At 42.1% G+C, this 17,255-nt stretch overlaps 1 protein-coding gene across 3 annotated transcripts in view; it reads left to right on the top strand.

The window, feature by feature from the left end:
* PTPRF (protein tyrosine phosphatase receptor type F) overlaps nucleotides 1-17,255 on the top strand; it is a 724,144-nt gene that overhangs the window by 100,377 nt on the left and 606,512 nt on the right. For all 3 annotated transcript variants that reach the window (XM_084852780.1, XM_084852779.1, XM_084852781.1), the window contains exon 2: nucleotides 9,243-9,329. The gene's annotated coding sequence lies outside the window, so the exon portion shown is untranslated. The remainder of the gene's footprint in view (nucleotides 1-9,242; nucleotides 9,330-17,255) is intronic.

Raw genomic sequence — 17,255 nt, 5'->3', positions numbered from 1 at the left:
GGGTGGGAAAATGCAAGCGTCTGTAACCTTTCTTTCAAGGTTTTACAGGTTGTTTGGGTACTCGCTACAAAAATGATCTTCCTTCAATTAGCTTTAAAGTATGTTTCTTTTTCAGTTTCCATTTTGATGTCATTTGTGCTAGGTAAAAATTAGCGGAACACAGCTTTGTTGCCACAACTTTGAAGCAACGTTACCAAGCACTTAGCAGTTCAAATACTGTAAACACTGTAAGCCCTATTGTCAGGGTGGAAACTGAGCCTATAGAGCCCCAGAGCAGTTCTGATTCGGAGGAAGAACAGCAATCCGTGGGAGAGGAGCTTGCTCATCTCTCACAAGCACAGCAGCTGGCAGAGATTCCTCCTGCCAGCATTCCTGGGATAGATAGTGACCCTGGCAGTGAGAGAGCGCTGGAGGGGGGCTTGCTGGACGCTCGGCGCAGACGCAGGGAGCGATGACAGATGGAGGGCGCAGAAAGGAGGCGTAGCGCTCGTTTGGCGCGCAAACAACGGTCGCGTCCTGAGGAATCAAGGGAAAGAGGGAGGGTCTCTCCATAGCCCATAAGTTCAGAGTCTTCCCATGGTTCCCCTTCAAACGGGGACCAACTGCCTTACCTGGAGCTTAGGCTACTCTGCTATCTTTCCCCAGTGCTGTTCCTTGCTTAGTCACTAGTGATTAGTATCTGAAAGAGTCATAAAGGAATAAAGCCTTGGAAAGAATCCTCGTCGTCTGTGTCCCGAGTTGGCTATTGGAGGGGACTGCAAGAGGCAGCTATGGCGCTCCTGACACCTATATAAATAATAATAAAAGAAAGCCGTAAGCTGTAAGAGGTCAACTGGATACCTTTTTATGTATAGCTTTTCTTTATTATTTTTAAAGATAAAAAGAATGGGTATTCTAAAATAAAGAATGCTTACCAAAAGATTGGAACTGCTATAAAACAAAAAAATATTACAAGTAAAACCCGTGATAGTTCTGCTGTGTTGCATAGTGCACTGCCACTGCTCAGAGTGTGGCTTTTTGAACTTTGGCTGGTGCAAATTGTAGCGCAGTGGTTGAGAGATCAAGGTTTTGAGCAATGTTGTTCTCAGTGGACATCGCACCTGCACCAGGCTCCATAAATCCTCTGGGTGGCCTTGCAAAACTGAGGATTTATGGGGGCCGGGGCGGAGGCACCAAAGGCACTCCTCTCCAAGGGTGCTATTTATCCTAGGGCCAGCCCTCCTCCCAGTACTCCAGGTTCTGGCCACCAGCGAGAAGGATCACAGCCAGCCTTCTGTTTTATGGTCCCCCTTGTTTCCTCGTCAAGCCCTGTACCCATAGCTGCTGCCAAAATCCTGTAGAGGATTCGGACAACACACAATATGAGCTGGAATCTTTCTGATTCCAGTTGCACACAGTACATATCTGGAGAAGGAAACAAGGAGAAGCAGGAGGTTGGCACACAAGGTGCTGGAAATACATGTGTGTGTGCTGAATTTAGGTGTCCTTATTGTCAGACCTTCCCCTTCTGGCCATGGTAACTTTACACAAAGATCAGCCACTATGCTTCCTCCATGGCTAGAGACAAAGCTTTTCTGTCTCCATGGCTAGAGGCAAGCCCTTTCTCTCCCTCCTATTTTGCAATCCTCCTTTTGCTCACCTTTCTCCCAGGAAACATCAGAACATCTCCCCAGCCTCTACCGCTTTCCAGGAACTGAGCCCAGATTGGCCACGCATGTCTGCCTAGCATTCTATTCAGAGCAATCCCTGGTTCAGACAACAAGCATGTCTTTAAGCTAAGTTCCCCACATTTGGGTCCTATGCATGGTTCTCTATGGTGCGCATTTGGTTTCCTGCCTTACATGTTTAATAAATGGGGTAATCGGTTCCCTCTTAGAATTCATGTAATGCCTTATGATAGCAACAAGCTAATTCTCCATAACTGATCATTATGTATATTTCTGATTCTTTGTCACAAATAAACCAACTATTTTTGGATTAGACGTGTGTGTGTGTTTGTGTGTCACTGGAACAAATCTGCCAAGAATGTTAAAAGATCCCTTAGACACACGTATCTCGGAATGTGTGTACCCTTACACATGTGTTCAGAGAGGACACTCAACATACTGTATGTCATTTGTGGCATTGAGTGTAATTTCTATTGGACTCTGTTTGTGTTTGCATTTCTCTTTTTTTGGTGGTGGTTGTTCAGTCATTCAGTCGTGTCCGACTCTTCGTGACCCCATGGACCATAGTACGCCAGGCCTTCCTGTCCTGCGCTCTCTCCCGGAGTGAACTCAAGTTCGTATTCATTGCATCGGTGATGCTATCTAGCCATCTCATCCTCTGCCGTCCCCTTCTCCTTTTGCCTTCAATCTTTCCCAGCATCAGGGTCTTTTCCAGGGAGTTTTCTCTTCGCATTAGGTGGCCAAAATATTGGAGCTTCAGCTTCAGTATCTGTCCTTCCAATGAGCACTCAGGGTTGATTTCCTTTAGGGTTGACTGATTTGACCTTCTTGCAGTCCAGGGGACTCGTAAGAGTCTTCTCCAGCACCACAGTTCGAAGGCATCGATTCTTCGGCGCTCAGCTTTCCTTATAGTCTAGCTCTCACAGCCATACATTGCTACTGGGAAAACCATACCTTTGATTATACGGACCTTTGTCGGCAAGATGATGTCTCTGCTTCTTACTATGCTGTCTAGGTTTGCCATAGATTTCCTCCCAAGGAGCAAGCGTCTTTTAATTAAATGGCTACAGTCACCGTCTGCGGTGATCTTGGAGCCCAAGAAAATGAAATCTGTCACTGCTTCCATTTCTTCCCCTTCTATATGCCAGGAAGTGATGGGGCCAGATGCCATGATCTTCGTTTTTGTAATGTTGAGTTTCAAACCAGCTTTTGCACTCTCCACTTTCACCCTCAACAAGAGGCTCTTTAGATCCTCTTCGCTTTCTGCCATGAGGGTGGTATCGTCTGCGTATCTGAGGTTGTTGATAATTCTCCCGGCAATCTTATTTCCGACCTGTGATTCATGCAACCCGGCGTTTCTCATGATGTACTCTGCATATAAATTAAATAAGCAGGGAGACAATATACAGCCTTGTCGTACTCCTTTCCCAATTTTGAACCAATCAGTTGTTCCATGTCCGGTTCTTACTGTTGCTTCTTGACCCTCGTACAGGTTTCTCAGGAGACAGGTAAGGTGGTCTGCTACTCCCATCTCTTTAAGAATTTGCCACAGTTTGTTATGATCCACACAATGAAAGGCTTTAGCGTACTCAATGAAGCAGAAATAGACGTTTTTCTGGAATTCTCTTGCTTTCTCCATGATCCAGCGAATGTTGGCGATTTGATTGCTAGTTCCTCTGCCTCTTCGAAACCCAGCTTGTACTTCCGGTAGTTCTCGGTTCACATACTGCTGAAGCCTAGCTTGTAGGATTTTGAGCATCACCTTGCTGGCATGTGAAATGAGCACAATTGTGCGGTAGTTTGAACACTCTTTGGCATTGCCCTTCTTTGGAATTGGAATGTAAACTGACCTTTTCCAATCTTGTGGCCATTGTTGAGTGTTCCAAATTTGTTGGCACATGGAGTGCAGCACTTTAACAGCATCATCTTTTAGGATTTTAAATAGCTCAGCTGGAATACTGTCATCTCCGCCAGCTTTGTTGTTAGTAATGCTTCCTAAGGCCCACTTGACTTCACTCTCGAGGATGTCCGGCTCAAGTTCAGTGACTGCACTATCATGGCTATCAGGGACATTCAGATCTTTCCTGTAAAGTTCTTCTGTGTATTCTTTCCACCTCTTCTTAATCTCATCTGCTTCTGTTAGGTCCCTGCCTTCTTTGTCCTTTATCATGCCCGTCTTTGCACAAAACATTCCCTTGAGATCTCTGATTTTCTTGAAAAGATCTCTAGTCTTTCCCATTCTGTTGTTTTCCTGGATTTTCCTGGAGTTCATTTAAGAAGGTCTTCTTGTCTCTCCTTGCTATTCTCTGGAACTCTGCATTCAGTTGGGTATATCTTCCCCTTTCTCCCTTGCTTTTCGCTTCCCTTCTTTCCTCAGCTACCTGTCAAGCCTCCTCAGACAGCCACTTTGCTTTCTTGCATTTCTTTTTCTTTGGGATGGATTTCGTTGCTGCCACTTGAACAATGTTACGGACCTCCGTCCATAGTTCCTCAGGCACTCTGTCTATCAGGTCTAATCCCTTAAATCTATTCTTCACCTCCACTGTATATTCATCAGGGATATGATTTAGGTCATACCTGAATGGTTTAGTGGTTTTCCCTACGTTCTTCAACTTAAGCCGAAATTTTGCAACAAGAAGCTCATGATCTGAGCCCCAGTCAGCTCCAGGTCTTGTTTTTACTGACCGTACAGAGCTTCTCCATCTTTGGCTGCAAAGTACATAATCAATCTGATTTCAGTATTGACCATCTGGTGATGTCCATGTGTAGAGTCGCCTCTTGTGCTGTTGGAAAAGAGTGTTTGCTATGATCAGCGTGTTCTCTTGGCAAAACTCTATTAGCCTTTGTCCTGCTTCATTTTGTACACCAAGGCCTTGCTTGCCTGATATCCCAGTGATTTCTTGACTTCCTAGTTTAGTATTCCAATCCCCTATGATGAAGAGGACATCTTTTTTTGGTGTTAGTTCTAGAAGGTGTTTTAGGTCTTCATAGAACCAATCAACCTCAGCTTCTTCAGCATCAGTGGTTGAGGCTTAGACTTGAATTACTGTGATGTTGAATGGTTTGCCTTGGATTTGTACTGAGATCATTCTATCGTTTTTGAGATTGTACCTCAGTACTGCTTTTCCCACCCTTTTGTTGACTATGAGTGCTACTCCATTTCTTCTAAGGGATTCTTGCCCACAGTAGTAGATATAATGGTCACCTGAATTAAATTCACCCATGCCTGTCCATTTTAGTTCGCTGATTCCCAAGATGTCGATGTTCAATCTTGCCATCTCATGTTTGACCACCACCAGCTTACCTTGATTCATTGATCTAACATTCCAGGTTCCTAAACAATATTGTTCTTTACAGCATCGGACTTCCTTTTCACCACCAGACACATCCACAGCTGAGTGTCCTTTCGGCTTTGGCCCAGCCGCTTCACTCTTTCTGGCGCTACTTGGAAATTCCCTCTGCTCTTCCAGTAGTATATTGGACACCTTGCGACCTGAGGGTCTCATCTTCCAGCGTCATATCTTTTACCCTTGTGATACGTTCCATGTGATACGTTTCATGGGGTTTTCTTGGCAAGAATACTGGAGTGGGTTGCCATTTCCTTCTCTGGTGGACCACATTTTGTCAGAACTCTCCACCATGACCTGTCTGTCTTGGGTGGCCCTGTACGGCATAGCTTATGCTTCACTGAGTTACGCAAGCCCCTTTGCCACAACAAGGCAGTGATCCATGAAGGGTTTTTTTGGTGGTAGGCTTCTTTAATGTGTGTTTGGCCTTTTTGTCATTGTTTTGTGGTAGGTATAACAGTCAAACCACTTTTAAAATAACATAAGCAGAATTTTTTGAGCCTACCAGAAGTTTTATTAAAATGTAGTTTTGTATGACAGCATGATTGCCTCTGGCCAAAAATTAATTATATGTGTTGCATTTCCATCTCTAGTGAGGTTTGCACCAAGGATTTTTTTATGTTCCGTTTTCAACTCAGTTTGCCCCAGTAGTAATCTTTTTCCTATTGGGTAGATCTTAGAGGTGGGAATGGAATAGGTTATTTCTTACATTACTCACAGGTGTGTTGGCTCCAAAGAACAAGCCTAAAAAGCTAAAAATAAAGGGACATAGCTGATACATACATGTTTATGTTTGCCACTTGATGCTCTTCGCTTTCCCTTAGTAGTTCCCATTTATCTTTTATTGTTCTCTCTTTTAATAAACAACACTTGCGGACTGAATTTTTAGTAATCTATTAAAATAGGCTATTATAACAAGAATTGAGGGCCATATTTGGTGTGCCAATATTTTAATGTAAAGCATTTGGCCTCTGTCAGCATAATACCCTGCCTTTATCACCTCATTGAATATGCTAGAGGAATGCTGATAGTAATTTGCACAGCATCATTTAATCTCCTTTGTCAAATTATGAAGTTGTTATTGATTTCAAGCTGCTGGTTAGCTTTACAGAGTTCTTTGCATCTTAACGTTTTTCCTAGGGATTTTCATGCTATGTTACTTATTGCTAGAGCTGTCAATTAGGAATAGATGTCATGAACAGTGGGGAACAAATACGTTCTCACTAGACCTCACAGTCTGTACTCTATTTCAAACAGAAAGTTGTCTAACTTAGGGTGTAATTAAATAGTGGCTATAACTGGTAATAAGCAGTAAATTAAAGCATGCCGAACTCTCTCAAGTCCTTTGTACTTTTGGATAAAATGGCTAGGATGGGGGGAGATTGCTTATTTCAAGGACAGAATCAGGCTTCCTGAACTCTATTGCTCTTGTAGTAGCCCTTAGTTTGAGGACCATGCACTATGGCCTTAAAATAGTAGATATATATGTGCAATAATTTGTAGTAATGTTATTCTCTTTGCCTTGTAGTCTGTGGAGCTCGTTTGAAACAGTGTAACAGAGTAAAAATATGAAGGCATACATAAAATGGTCTATGTGTTTAGCTAAAACATCATCCTGGCTAATTGTTTTCTACCCTGCAGTTGCACTCCTGGAAGTTTGCATTTTCTGATGTTAACTAAAAAGATTAATATTATTAATTTTTTATTTCAAAAAAGTATAACTTAAAATAATTGCATTTAACTTGCAGCTGATGCAGACAGCACACTTCTCATCCCTCAGCTAGTGTTAAGGAATTGGGAGCAGCCCAGAGGATCCGGTGCACTTTCAGATGTAAATTTCCAGCCTGAACCATAGTAAAGGCCCACACTGGCACTGTCCTTAACTTGCATTATTTTGACTTGATGAGATTATAACAGTGAAACTTGGCTGTGGCTTCATAATTCAAGTGCATCTTTTTCTCTGTATGAGAAATGGATGCAGGAACTCTCTATTTCAGATACTTTTAGTCATATTGGACCAAACAGATGCTCAGCCCCTTCAACCATAGTACAAGAGGCTTCCTTAAATCTAATAAATATATAGTATCTTACCCCCTCTGTCGTTACCAATGAAAAGTTTATCCCTTGCGCTGGAGAGGATGCAAGGAAAAGGGGTCTCTGATGCTGATGTGGTGGATTCTGGGAGCATGTTCTTGAGATTATATCAGACATAGCAAGCTGTTTTGGAAATAACACTAAATCATAGTTTGGCATGGTGTGTGTGAGCCTGCTCTCTCCTCATAGCTGCAAGGAGGAGATCAGAAGCATTTGCTTCCATTTTCAACTAACCATTGTTTCTCGTTATGTCTGACCTGGGAATGGCAATTAGTTGTAACTATGGTTTATTTAAATAAACCAGGATCATCAACCACAATTTGTGGGATTTTAGAAATGCTTTTGCTTAGTCTTTGCTTTGAAAACATCAAGTGTTAGAGTCCTTTTCTGTACATTAGATGACCCACTGAGTTAAGGAGAGGGTGAGGAACATTTTAAATGCTTTATAATTGTATGCTCAATTACTGGCTAATTTGATATTTGGTATGATAATTGTATGTAAAAGTATGTGGGCATTTTAACAGCTTTCGGAATGTACCTGTTTGTAAAAACTGGTGAAGATTCAAGTACGCCTTACAGTTTCACTGTTTCTGCCATAAGGGAGCATTGCCCTCCAATAGACAGCATTGTCTTCAGCTCATAAACTGGCATTTTACCATCAGTCACCAGATGATTTTCAAATGTCAGTTAAAGGTGCATGATAAACTCCCAGATTTCAGTTGGAGGCTGAAATCGTGCTGTACTAGGCAAAAATTTGTAGGAAGGAAATGTTGACCTTTCTTAAATGTTCCCTTCACACCATCAAAAATGTGTGCTTTAATTAGATGCGCCTCAGCAATACAAGACCTTTGGACCTGCAGTGTATGTAGCAGAAATGAATGGGAATAAAAACTATTGAAAAGTCTGTCAGGAATTCTTGATGTTAATTCTGGGTCTGATCTTCCAGACTGACAATGCATTTAAGAAATTGAGAGCTTGAATTGCAAATCTAGGTAGTGAGCGACCTTGTTGGAATTTACTCATAAAGTATGGTTTAAATCGGGGGTGGGCCCTCTAGATGTTGTTGGTCTACAACTCCCAACAGCCCTAGCTAGTATAGCTAATGGTGAGGGATGTTGGGAGTTATAGGCCAAAACATCTGGAGGGCCACAAGTTGCCCACCCCTGGTTTAAATCATGCAAGAGGCTCCCAAGGAAGCTCTCTACAATATGGGGCTTTAAACTGAACAAGTGGGTAATATTACAGATGCTTGTTGGGGTGTGTGTGTTGTGTTTTCAGGACTGCAAAATAACATACCAGATCCACGTGATAGACTAAAGGTGTGCATTAATACTCTGCAAATTCTGTGTAGTTTGAATATAGCTAGAAGATATGGCAGCATTACCAGTGAGGTACAATTTAAGAATGATTAAGCATCAGCCTCCTTTTTCTGGAGAGTTTATCTGAATCACTTTACATAATTATGAGCTAGTAGGACAGGAAGGCCTGGCGTGCTATGGTCCATGGGGTCACGAAGAGTTGGACACGACTTAACGACTAAACAACAACTGGGATTTAATGAGGATTGAGCAGTTGGCTCGCATTTCAACTATTACCATCAATGGCGTGGTTGGTCTATTGGTTGAATTAGGTATCAGCATTATAAATAAGAGCAATGTTAAGATCCCAGTCAGTATTTCAGGAAAGGATGATGGGTGAACTGCTGTACATTCAGGTCGCAGCAAAATGTTAAGTCTTGCAAGCCAGGGTTTGAGGCTGTCTCTATTATAGCACCTAAATTGTTCAATATGTTTGGCAAATCTGTAGACCCCAGTTCATTGCCACAAACTGCTTCCATTTCCAGCAGTGCTTGTTCAGTTGAGAACCTCACTCACCCAAATTATTTAGGATAGTTTCCAATTTCACTGAATCTCTCTCTACCTATAATCCTAACGTTCTGGAGGCCTTTGAGAAAGATTGTGGCATCCATAACGAGTACATTCTGATTAGAATTTGTTTGGCAGACATGCTCTACTTGTGCATAAGGAACTGTAGCTGACATTCTTAATGCTCTCCTGCTGACTGGCAGCATATATAGTTACTTTATGGAAAGTTTCCAGTGTATATTGAGATTATTATGTTTTGTATTTTATAGGGCACCACCTGAATGGATCTGATCAGTGTGAAAAGGACCTACGACTCCTGTTTGCAAAGGAGCTGTGCGGAGGTTTACTGCAGAGAGGTGGGTATAAGCGAGCACCATGTAGAGAAATATAGAGTGGGCACCGCTACAGCTTTTTATATAATGAAAAATATCATTTTTATAAACCACTCTCAACTAGTCTTTTATAAACCTTAAAAGTACAAGATTTGTACGACTTTAAAAAAGAGAAACCTTGAAAAAAGAGCAAACACAAAAAAGTTCCAGTTGTAAAAAAATAATTGGCACCTCACACATGTGTAAAAATGGCCTGGAAGGGCAGGTGTGTTTTGCTGGGGATGACCTGTGAACCTGAATTTGTGTCTCATATATTTGTGCTGCTGTGAATAGTTCTCCTTAAAATATTCTAGGTAGCTGAGGTTGTTTCTTTTAGGCTACAGATTTTAGAATAGGGGTTTTTTTTTTCTTTCAATTGTGCAAATTCGCAACGGAAGTATCCAAATTATCCAACAGTTAAACTACTTTCTACTTTGAAGTTAAGTTCACTAAGTAAATCTGCACTTCTAGTACTAGTAATATTGCTCCCCCTTCCAATAATTGCCTTTAGCATTTTCTTACATCCAGTTAAGGCTTTTAATTAACTCAGGAGGGCTGCATACTATGTTAACCACAGAAATGCAAGACAAGAAGTGTTTTTTTTAATTACTAGGTGTTCTTGTAAAGCTTGCGCTAGAAACCTAGAAAATGATTAGAAATTCAGAGTGCCCCTACTGCTCATGAAAGAGACAGAGATTGTTGAAGCTTCCACTGGAGGAAAGGGGGAATTTTTGCCAATTCTCCTTTCCCTCTGTGCTCTCCCCATGTCACCTCTCACAGGGTTTCAGAGCGTCCCCGAACCTGCTAGAGTAACTTTTCAGGGGGCTGTATAGAGGAAAAAAAATGGCAAAAACAATCTCCTCTTTCCCAGCTGGAACATCATGTGAGCAGCATTCCATTTATAGGAACTCTGGATTCAAGCCAATGCATTTTTAGCAAGTATGTAGATCAGGTCTGTGGGCTGATTGTGCCCCCCAATAATAGGGGGAGCTCAACCCCCTCCAGAACAGGGTGACCACCAGATGAACTACCCACAACCAGTCTAGGCCATGTGGTCTGGATTGAGTCTTTTTTTCCCTCCTTCTGGCTCATTTTTTAGTCTGCTTCTGTCTTTCCTGCTCCATCTCTACTTGTGTGCTGCTGCTGAGCTGATCAAAACTTTCATTTTTTAGCAGTCATACACTGAGGAGTCACAAATTCATGCAAGCTGTGCAGCATTCCTGCCTGGCTGTATCAGGCTGGGAAAAGTGGCACTAATACTACTGTGGACCTTTGGACCTAGGGAGAGGAGGAGCAACGTAAATGTAGTGACACAGGCATTCTCCCATCATCACCCTCATTGATATGATTGTGCTGGATGCAGATTGTTGTGGGGGCGGTGTCAGGTGCATAATTTGGGGGTCCTCTTGGATCCATCATTGTCACTGGAGGCACAAGTGGCCTCAGTGGCTCAAAGTGTATATTGTCAGCTGAGATTGATGGACTAACTATTACTTTACTTGTACAGAAGTAGCCTAGCAACAGTTATGGTTTCTAACCTCCCATTTGGATTGTTATAGTGCATTATAAGTGGGGCCGCCACTGAAAATGGTCTGGAAACTTCTGTTATTCCAAAAGAAGGCAGCTAGACTATTAATTGGTACTGACCAATACAATCATATTATCCCAGTAATTTGCCAGCACTGGCTGCCAGTCTGTTTCCAGGCCCAATTTAAAGTGTTGGTTTTAACATTTAAAGCTCTAAACATCTTGGAGCCAGATTAACTAAAGGATTGTCTGGTCCCATATCCACCTACCCATATCCTAAAGTTATTGCCTGAAGCCCTCCTCCAGGCACCCCCACCAAATGAGGCAAGGTGAATGGCTACAAGAGAGAGGGCCTTTTTTAGCAGTGGGGCTAAAAAACGTCTGTAGAGTGCCCTCCCCAGGGAGGCTTGCCAGGCACTTATATTATGGTCTTTTCAGAACTAGGTGAAGCTATTTTTGATTCTCCCAGACATTTTAAGAATTGTGTTTAGTGCTTTTAGATCTTCACACTGTTTTATCTTGCTGTTGGTTTTACTTTGGTATTATGTGCTGCATAGTTTTACCTCTTGCTGCTGGTTTTATTATATGCCGTTTTTATCATGTTTTTTTAATCATTATTTACTGTTTTGTATTTTATGTTTCTAATTTACCTGTACGCTGCCCAGAGAACTCTGGTTATTGGGCAGTCTAAAAGTGTAATTAGCAAATAAATAAAAGGTGGGAATGGATGGGGTGCAGAGAGATCTGCGTGGAGAGAAAAAATAGTGGGCTAAGATTCAGAGAGAAACAGACAGACATATATATGGTTGTGCAGGAGAGAAGAGAGAACATACTATTTGGGACATATGGGTAAAAAGCAAATACTGAGTTAAATGATAACCAAAATGCTTTTTTTTCAACTGTTAATAAAACTGTCAAACAGTGGTGCAGCTAGCTAATTTTAGATCCTGGACTTATGGTCTTACAGGGGGGTGATGGGGGGCTTAAGATGTCATTATGTATTACTTCGGTTGCGAAGAACCCAACTAACATTTTTCTTCTTCCCCCACCCCACGCTGCCATTTCATGCTTTATGGCTTCTGCATTCCTAATATGTTTCAGCAAAAAGAAACAAACGAACAACTGTTTGCTTACCCTGATTTAAACAAACAAACTTCGGGCATGTGCAGTTTCACATTTTAAACTCACTTAAATCATGGCACCATCATGACTAAAGGAATAATATGAAGTTTGCTTCTGCTCTGCTGATGCTAAACACATTTACTTGGGAATAAGCCCCATGCTGTGGAAAAGGAAATTATAGTTTAAAATAATAAAATAAGCATCTGTAAATATTTATCTGCCTGGCCAGTTACCCTCTGACCATATTTTTTTTAAATAAGAAGAAATGATGCTGCAGTGAGCAATATCAGTCCTGGTAAGCCCCATCACCTGTCACTCTATGGGAGGTCATTTGGGGGCCCTTGACTGTGGGGCCCTGGACTTCAGCCCTTAAGTCTAGCCCTAGCTGCACCACTGCTGTCAAAGTGGCCCCCTGTGTGATTTGAGTTGTATGTTCCTGTTATAGACTCACGTTTGTTTTCAGGGAAGCTATACTATACTGGTACAGGGAGAATGCCTAGCAGATCTGACCCCATGTAGCTGGATACTGGCCTTATTAACTAAAATTGAAAACCTTTCTTCCCAAACACTTTTTGAAACTATCTCGAGATTACTTTATATGGACTGGTGTTTTTTGGCTGGACCAACTGAGAATGTGGTTTTGCAGGCTGTGATAGTTTGCATCATCCCCTCTTCTTTTTAAAAGAAAGACATAATAAAAAGATAAAGTTAAAATAACCAGGTGATACTGATCATTCAGCAAATACCAGCAGCATTAAAATCCCAGGAGTCTCCATTACAGCGCTAACGCAAGCTCTCCTGCCTCCTGAGGCAGGAGAGCACATACAATGCCGCCTTTGTTGCTGCTGCCCGTCTCCCCCTACCCACTTCCACATTCATGTCCCGCCAGCCCCATCCGTCTCCCCCCTCCCCTGCCCCATCTGTCTCCCCCTGCCCCATCTGTTTCCCCGCTCCCCGCCTGCATGCATGCCACATCTGTTTCCCTCCCACCCCACCCCAGCTCACTCATCCCTTTGGCGCCGCATTTCCCGTACTATTGCCATGCTCTGAAGAGCTGCATCAATCAGAAAAGCGGCCAGCATGGCTTTTCAGAGACCTGGTCAACATCAAATGCCTGGCTTGAGGGGTTGTTTCTGAGAACCAGGTCTTGTGGGAAGGTGGCTATTCAGAGAGCTTGTCTGCCGGGCACTCACTCTGAGAAGATCTGCAGAGCAGCAGCAGCAATAGGGTACGGGGGGCGGTTGGTGGTATGGTGGCAATGGAGGGGCAGGCAGGCAGCACACAGCAGTGGCAGGTCCTCCTGGGGCTGGTCCTGGCAAGCAAGGAGGGCAGTGGGGAGCCCTGTCTACCATTCCTTGCAGTGCATAGCCAGAGGCAGCTACCTCACCCTGCTTCATGGGAGGGCTGGCTCTGCTCCATTAGCATTTTATCTTGTTTTTTTACATGCTAAATGTGCATATTAAATAATGGTTTTAAACCATTGTATTTATCCTGAGCTGGTGGGATGAACTGGACTAAGATTCATTTTTAAAAAAAGTCTCTTCCGTTATCCATTCAGTCTGGTTTAATGCTAGCTATGTTGTCTCATCTCTGTTTCTGGGCTTTTATCTCTAATCGTAGAAATCATAGAATAGTAGGGTTGGAAGGGGCCTTCATATCTCCCCTCAGTCTTCTCTTCTCAAGGCTAAACATGCCCAGTTCTTTCAGTCTCTCGTCATAGGGCTTTGTTTCCAGTCCCCTGATCATCTTTGTTGCCCTCCTCTGAACCGTCTCCAGCTTGTCTGCATCTTTCTTAAAAGTGCGGTGCCCAGAACTGAACACAGTACTCCAGATGAGGCCTAAACAGTGCCAAGTAGATGGGAACTAGTACTTCCTGGGATTTGGAAGCTATGCTTCTATTAATGCAGCCCCAAATAGCCTGATTTCCTTAGGTAGCTTTTAATTTGCAGGTTAGTTAGGGAAAGTTATTCATTTTAATCTTGAATCCCTTTATTTCTTCAACTATCTTCATTCTAGATTATAATTCTTTCTCACTTTGGAGTTTGTAGTTATATCTATGAAGGACTTAAAAAGGAAGTTTTGTCACAATCTGGGTTTACTATTACTACTGGTTTAAACAGCATTCTCGCAGTGGTTTCACACTGGTAATTGTTTATGCTTAATCAATTAAACAAAGTTGCATCTAGGAGCTCCCCACCCTATGAATCTATGAACTAAAGGGACTTTGTGATCATTATGGATAATCAAGTTATTATGTGCAATGCTACAAGAGATACGAGATCCATAGGCAGGCACTTCAAGGTGTTATTTCTTTTTTATTGGTTGGACATCTGTTCTAGAATCCTTGGCTCAGTAATGAATGTAGATTTCTGGTCCTAAAAATGACTCATTTAGATATTTCACCCTTAATTCTAGCTTGTTCTATCACTAATCATAAATTAGAAGCAGACAACAAATTCACTATAGATAATAAGATTATGAAGGCAAATTATTTCAGCTCATAGTTTGGCATTCCAGTATCTGAATGTTGCATGTTGAAATATGTTTGGCGTATTTCTTTTAAGATATGAACAGATCTCTTGTCTGTCTTGTAGTGCAGATGCTAAAAATTTGATTAAAATGCTGTCTTTGTTGCAGCACAGAATGGGATTAACAAAAACGAACTCTAATCTTTCTCAAATGTTTGAAGTTCACATTGTAGAATTAAAATTAGGTACTATAGTAGTTAGTGACTAGGAAGAAAAGTGAGTCTCTCTCTTCTGAAGTGTGAATTTCTCATGAACTGAAAACATAGGTGGCGTAGTACTGCGTGATTGTACTTGCATCAGGCTCTAGCCCTGTGTTTCATCAGATATTTCATCTCATGGTGGGCACGTGCACATCCTCTCTGGCCAGCACAAAATACTTATGCTTTCCCTTCCTTGCTTCACCTTTTTGCTGGTTGCAACAATCAACCCAGGTGTGACTCTCAGTAGTTTTGGCCTAGCCACTATACTCACTTGGGTCTACTGTTCCCTTTTCTCATAGCTGATCCATAGCTGGAACTGCTGGTTCTTCCTTTAAACTGTTTGTTGATCAAAGAAGGTGCAGGAAATCTGCTCCATAACTGTTGCTGAATACCATTGTCACCTTTTGTCCAGTGGCAGCAGCCATCCCGCCCCCCCGAATGCCCCTGAGAATAACACTGTATCATGGTGTAGCATCATTCCAGAGACGCATTCTGCTCCACATTTGAAAGGGAACACTGCTGGGCTGCTGAGGGCTTTTTTTTTAGTTAAAAACATTTTTTTAAACCCTCTGCCACCTCATCTTTAAAGGTAAGCTCACCCCTCACCCAAAAGCTTTTTGGTTTTGCGCCCCCCCCCCGTGAAATTTGCAGAGGATAAATGGTCCTGTGAAAGGGTGGGGGGATGTCTACATTGAGGGCTGTCCAAGGTTTCACACAGAGGTCTTTCTCAACCATACTTGGAGAAGCTAGGTATTGAACCTAGGACCTTTTGCATACAAAGCATGAGCTCTAGCACTTAGGTATGGCCCTTCCCTAAAATATATTCCCCCTTGCCCTTAGGAACATAGGCTTTATACTAAGTCAGACCATATGCTCCATGCATGCACACGTGAAGCCCCTTCTGCAGAATCAAACCAGTAGATCATCTAGCTGTCTGCTCTGACTGGCAGCAGCTTATCAGGGTCTCGGACTGAGGTCCTTCCTAGTCCTATTACTTAAGATTCTATCATCTCCTGTTAGAGACAGAACCTTTTAGAGACTGTGAGCTTTATATCTACATAGCATAGACTCTACTAATGAGCTATGAGAGCTGTGACCCTTCCTGTCTTCAAGGCAACATCTTGTTTATGCTTTTCAGATAATCCGCTAGTGATATTCACAAAGCGATCAGGTATGCTAAAAAGTATGTTTTGCAAAACTGTCTCTTCAGCTACTACTATATTTTAGACAGAAAGTAAACAATAGCTTTGAACTCATCTTTCTCTCTCTTTGAGTTTAATCCAGATTAATGATAGCATAACCTATTAGTGGTGTGTCTGTGTTTGAAAAGGTGGTTAATGTTTTACCTATTGCTTCAGGTAGAAGGAGTAACTCTGAACCCTTCCCAGACAGCCGTTCAGCTATTTGGAATTTGTAATAAACACCTTAGATACAGTAGGATTCTCTTAAATACAAATTCTGTGTAACAGATGACAGAACATAATGAAAACATAAACTGTTACACAAATAAACCTGTCAGATGCATAACACTGCTGCTATAAACAGCTATAGAGTTTGCATACTGGGTTAGGATGCTGCTTTTGGGGTCAGTAAATCTACCAGGGAAAGAGAATGCTGGGTCTGTGGAAACATCTACTTTCCCTGGAAATAGCCCTTTGGCGTAAGCCTGAGGTTAGGTCAGGCACAAGTATTTTAATGGGTGTATTGTAAAAAAATATATTGAAAGAGATTCAGGCAGTGTGGAGTTTGAAAACTTGTGCATAGCTTTTGGTTTGACATGTTGCCACAGTGCCCTAGAACATCCTACTGAATTAAAGGACAACTGTTTTTTCTTCATTCAGCAGGGTGGGGATGGGTGGGGACAAAAATTAGGCTTTTATTATCCCGATTACCTTATTTCTACTCCTCTTTAAGTCTCTGGGTATGTACAGCACAATAGTATTGATCTTTGACCCCATTCACCCTAACCAAACCAAGTCATAGGCATCACCTATGACCCAAGCCTGTGTTATATGTTATATTAAAGCATCTACTTCATATTGTAAAGCATCTAAAATGTGCTGCAATATTCTGAGCTCCTTGCATAATTCAAGCAAGGTAGTTTCACCCCAGTGAGGTCACCGTGATGTGAAACTTCAGATAATTTGGATTACTTTTGAATTCATGTAGTTTGTATTTTGCATAATGCTGAGTTTTCATGTCACTTACTGACAGTACTGGGCTAGATGGACCAAGGGTCTGACTTGGTATAAGCCAGCCTCCTATGTTCTATATGTAAATGATATAAGTCATGTATCAGGGTGTCCTGTGAGATGTGCTGCTGGCATGTTTCAGTTGTCAAGGAAGTTAGAAGCAACAGGTGAGAATTTCCAATCTCTTACAGCTGTTTCCTGACTGAGGTGGCATGTGGGATGTTCTGTTCACAAAGGTAGAGTGAGATCATGCAGCCATTCTCACAGGTAGAAGGAAATCTTAAAGATTAAGAGATCCTGGGCTATTTTTTTTCTCCTCATAGGGGTTCTCCTAACCTTTCC

Source organism: Heloderma suspectum, chromosome 4, assembly GCF_057233095.1.
Source record: "Heloderma suspectum isolate Gila_16-S chromosome 4, 16-S_ref, whole genome shotgun sequence".
Lineage (NCBI taxonomy): Eukaryota > Metazoa > Chordata > Lepidosauria > Squamata > Helodermatidae > Heloderma > Heloderma suspectum.
Note: the sequence above shows the minus strand (reverse complement) of the source record. Positions and strands in the feature narration are given on the sequence as shown.